The sequence below is a fragment of the Myotis davidii genome, unplaced genomic scaffold (assembly GCF_000327345.1).
Source record: "Myotis davidii unplaced genomic scaffold, ASM32734v1 scaffold223, whole genome shotgun sequence".
NCBI classification, from domain to species: domain Eukaryota; kingdom Metazoa; phylum Chordata; class Mammalia; order Chiroptera; family Vespertilionidae; genus Myotis; species Myotis davidii.
The window spans coordinates 563502-568882 of NW_006294609.1; positions in this window are offsets into that span (position 1 = coordinate 563502).

The window sequence follows — 5381 nt, forward strand, 5'->3', positions numbered from 1 at the left end:
AGCCTGCGTGGGGGGAAACTGGCTCGGGTGCGGATGCAGAGCCCTATCCTGCCCCTGATCTCGGATGAAAACTCGAAGCTCCCGTCCATCAAGAGCTGACTAATAGTGACGAGTGTCTACATACCAAGCCGGGTCAGCGGGAAAGAGGCGACTTTGTTTCTTCCTTCCCCTCCTGACCTCGCACATCTTCCGAGTGGAAGTCCAGCGATGCGGTCGGCCTGGCCCCAGTGGCTAGACCAGAGAGACCAAACATATTTGCGTAGACTGTGGAATTCGGAGCAGAAGGCAGGGCAGGAAGAACTGGGGCGTTCCCAGAGACGAGACTCAGCCCAGACAGACTCCCGGCTCTGCCGGGAAGAACCGCACAGTGAGGGATTATCCACAGCGGAAACTGAGACGGAATAAACAGAAAAAGCCACGGTTTGGGCAAAGGCAAGGAAACCCACTGAGTGTAAAGTCAGGGGTTTTAGCACACACACAACGTCTTAAAAAGAAAAGCATAGCGCCCCCCCCCCTTTTTTTTTCTTTTCAGAATTTACGCCTTAGCAGCCAAAAAGTCAGGCACTTACCTAATGGAGGAGCCATAAGAAGGTATATTGATGGCTTCTGTTTTTATTTTCACATTTGGGGAATTTTCCAAATACGCGATTACCAAGTTGGTTTGAGGTTTGAGAATCAGAAGAAAATTCAATATTTAAATGAAGCAGTCATTTCACAGTATCTGACAGATGAACAGAGCTTCATTAGCAAAATCTTCCTCGATCAAGTTTAAAAAAAGAAATGTCTTATGCTTTCTCAGCAAAATGCCAACTGCTCTTTGTGATGCAATGAGACAATTCATGTCTTCTCCGTCCCCTGAACTTCTGGCTCCCTGCACAGCATGCACTGGCCATGGAGACCAGGAGAGCCACCTGGGCTCACCTGTCCAGCTTCACCTCAGCCAAGGTGGTGTGTCCCAGCTATTTCATGGTGCATTGTCTCCTGTAGAACTAACGCCCCACTCTGGCTGTGCCCAGGGGACTGGTCCATGCCCTTCACTGAGTCAAGCTCCCCAGCACCTCTATGGATCTTTCCTCAGCGTTGCTAGGTCGGGTGTTTGCTCATATTGCCTGCATGTTGAAATGCTATTTTGGGAATAGGAAGTTAAATATTAAAGTTACTCTCATGTTTTTCTTTTTCTTTTATTTATTTTTTAAATATATGTTTATTGATTTCAGAGCAGAAGGGAGAGGGAGAGAGGGAGAGAAACATTAATGATGAGAGAGAATCATTGATTGGCTGCCCCCTACATGCCCTCCCACGGGGCATGGAGCCCGCAACCAGGACATGTGCCTTTGACTGGAATCGAACCCGGGACCTTTAGTCCACAGACGTGTCATCATTGAGCAACGTCAGCCTCCCCATGGAAAGGACCAGGGCCCTGCCAGACATGCAGACACCCCCTACACCTTTGTGAGTACCCCAGCGCAGGGCTGGTTCTGAACAGACTGGCAGGAGAGATGGGATGGCACAGGCCTGTGTGTCTGCGCGGCCCTGAGCCCCGGGGATGTGGCTGGTCCTGACCGGGTCCAGCTGCAGGGACAACATAAACAAACCCCTTGAACAGAAGAATGCTACCACATGAATCATTTGCTCATATTGCCTGCATGTTGAAATGCTATTTTGGGAATAGGAAGTTAAAGAAATATTAAAGTTACTCTCACGTTTTTCTTTTTCTTTTATTTATTTTTTAAATATATGTTTATTGATTTCAGAGCAGAAGGGAGAGGGAGAGAGGGAGAGAAACATTAATGATGAGAGAGAATCATTGATCGGCTGCCCCCTACATGCCCTCCCACGGGGCATGGAGCCCGCAACCAGGACATGTGCCTTTGACTGGAATCGAACCCGGGACCCTTCAGTCTGCAGGCTGATGCTCTATCCACTGAGCCAAACCAGCCAGGGCTCTTTTTATGTTTTCAATGTGGCTCCTAAAAAATGTAAAATTATACATGTTGCCGGCATTCTATTTCTACTAAATGGCATTGGTCTAGGGAATTCAGGAACAGACCCAAGCTCATTTGGGCATTCAGTAGATCACAAAGGCAGGGGAAAGAGGGACTTTGAAACAGTAAGTGACACTGAAACAACTGGGAAGCCATCTAGACACAGGGAAATTAGACACATAGCTCACACCTTTACAAATTACACGTGTGCCAAAGACCTAAATGGAAAAAAAGACAGGTAGTTGGTGTGGGGAGTCAAAACTCCACATGCAATTTAAATAAAAGATTAAAATTCAATTACATGAAAACAAAACACTGCCCGCGGTAGAAGATGGCATGAGTAAAGACTGTTGAAGAGAAAGCCACGGGCCCAACATGGCGCCATGTATGCTAAAAGCCTGTGATACCAAACCTAGACTTAACACCTGATCTAGTTTCGGTTTTTACCTCTCCCAGAAATGTCACCTTAGTTAACCTTAATCAGTCTGGAACTTTCTTGTCAAGCACCAGTGAGGTGATCTGTCACACAGGCCTTCTCCGTCCTCCATAGAAAGAGGCAAAGCAATCTAAAAGCTATAGACCCTTCTGTCCTCCTCCCCCAAAGAAAAGATAACCCCAAATAACCCTTTCTTTTCTTTCACTAGTAGCATCCTTGCCCCATCCTTCTTCCCATAACATCCCTCCATCTTGTACAACCCTCAGAGCAAGCACCCTTCTGGTTGCCAGATGGGACACTCGCTGTTTCAGGAATCACTCAATAAAGCCAATTAGATTTTCAAATTTACTTGGTTTAATTTTGTGGTTTTTTAAAAATATTTTTTATTGATTTCAGAGAGGAAGGGAGAGGGAGAAAGAGATAGAAACATCAATGATGAGAGCGAATCATTGATTGGCTGCCTCCTGCACGCCCCACACTGGGGATCGAACCCACAGCCCGGGCATGGGCCCTGACTGGGAATCAAACCCTGACCTCCTGGTTCACATGTTGATGTTCCATCCCTGAGCCAGGCCAGCTGGGCAAAAATTTTGTTTTTAACAAGACAGATGCAATATGACAAGTGGGGAGAGAGTACCTGCAGGTTATGTGCGAATGTTCCTAGTATATAAAGAACTCAACAGTCAAGGAGGGAAAAAGAGGAGAATGGGCAAAAAACACAGTCAACACACAAAACAATATACTAGTAAAAATGGTCTTAAACCCTCAACCAGATGCTCAAGTTCATGCTCAGTGAGAGAAGTGCCAGTCAAGCCACCCCGAGACAGCTCCATAACAGGGTATAAATGAGCACGACAGTAACGGGGTCTAACTCCCTGAACAGAATGAAAAGCTATAAGCTCACACTCCTGATAGAGAAGTAAGTGGATGGGGAGACGGGATAGTTCTTCCTTGCAGAAGGCCAGCTGATAAGCGGAGGAAAAGTGAAGGAGCTACAGAATCATTCTCTTGCAGCCACCACAGTAATAACGGACTCAGGCAGGAATCGCCTGCGTGCTAGGAAACGGTTGGGCAAGAGATCCTGGGGGAGAGAGGCTCACTCGGCCGAGTTCCTCCCACGGCTCTCTTAACGTGGCCATGGGTGGGAGCACCCAGAGGAAACCACTGCTCCCAGCAGCGGCACAGCCTCTATCCCAGGGGTGGGCAAACTTTTTGACTCAAGGGCCACAGTGGGCTCTTAAACTGGACCGGAGGGCTGGAACAAAAGCATGGATGGAGTGTTTGTGTGAACTAATATAAATTCAAAGTAAACATCATCACATAAAAGGGTACGGTCTTTTTTTTTTTTTTTAGTTTTATTCATTTCAAATGGGCCAGATCCGGCCCGCGGGCCGTAGTTTGCCCACGCTGCTCTAGAGACAAACCCGGCGTCACTAACAAGGCGGGGTCCTGCACGTCCCGTCTGGAAGAAATGGTCAGCACAGCCAGCAAGGGACAGGCTACAGCGCGGGTGCCTGTGTCCACAGACAAATGTCAGGGGCACAGGCAGGGCCACGCGCCACTCCAGATACCTGGCAACAAAACATAGGGTGTGGTCTTGGATGGCGGGAAAGGGCTAGAGAGGACATTATTGGTACCAGTGGCAAAGTTTGAATACAGACTGTGTATTTAATAACAGTGCATCCCGTCGGCAACTGAGCCTGCTCCTGCATCTGGACAAGCTGGGGGGACACCGTACGAGGCATGTGACAGTTGATCTGTACCCTGTCTTGGAGGAAAGGGACCTCATGTCCTGTCACAGTGACCCCTGACTCCCACCCCCAACCAAGTAACAGCATTGAGAGCCCTCAGAGCCCCGGGTCCTTCCTCTTCAAGCCGGTCCCTGGCTGCCTGTGAGCAGAGGGGCCAGAAGGAGAGGATCATGTGAGCAGCTCCTGGAGGCTGCAGTGTGGTGACAGAGTGAGGGGAGCTGGGGGCCCGGGCACCCCCAGAGCAGCAGCGGGGAGCTGGGCCATGGGCCAGGGGCAGTGTGGCTGAGGACAGGGCTCCCAAACCCGACCCAGCACGCCCATCCTGGCCCCCGCCTGGAAGGCCTGGGTTCTGGGGGATCAGACACGCAGCAAGCACAGTGTGATGACTACGAGGCCCAGGGGCTCTGAGTGGCCCGCAGACCTTCCTCCCAGCCCCAGGGGGCCGAGGCTGCTCTGGGGGAGCCAGCAGGGAAGGGCTCTGGGTCCAGCACGTGAGCCAAAAGACAGGGAAGGTTCGAGAAGCAGAGGTTAGGAGCAACACGGCCAGAGCGCCTGGTTTGGTTGGAGGGAGCTGAGGAGGCGAAGGGCCTCTGCTGTAACTTCCGGGGAGTGGCATGGGCAGCCGGTGTGTTAGGGGGGATGATATGGAGGTGTAGGTGGGGCCCCAAGAGGCCAGTTAGAAAGGACAGAGTTAGGAGCCGAGGTGCCTGGAAGCAGGGCAGGGAGGCGGGGCAGGGATGGATGGTGAGATGCAGAGTGAGGACACCGCCGTGAAGCAACTCGAGCAGCCGGCTCCCATCAGGCCGGTCCCTCTGTGGTTTCCACACTCGCTGACTGTGACCACAATTAAAAAGCAAACTGCAGACTCCAAAGCCAGGGCATTTTCACTGGGACACGCCACTCCTCCAGCCTCCTGCCAGATGCCACTCCACCCACCAGGTCCCAGCCGCGGGCCCCTCCCATGCACAACTTTCACCCGGCTCCACCGTGCCCCGGGCAGGGGGGTGGCTGGGATTCTAACACGGCCAAAGGAGGGCCTGTCCTGCAGGCGCCTGTTGCAATGCGCAGGCCTGGGATGCGAAGGAGCACCTGCCAGCCTCCCCAACAGGTTCTGCGGCCGAGGGCCAGCGCCCTCCCCAGAGGTGTAGAAACCCCAAGAGCTGTGTCGCAATTCATTTATTTGGCAACTGTGACCCCAAGGGAACCTGG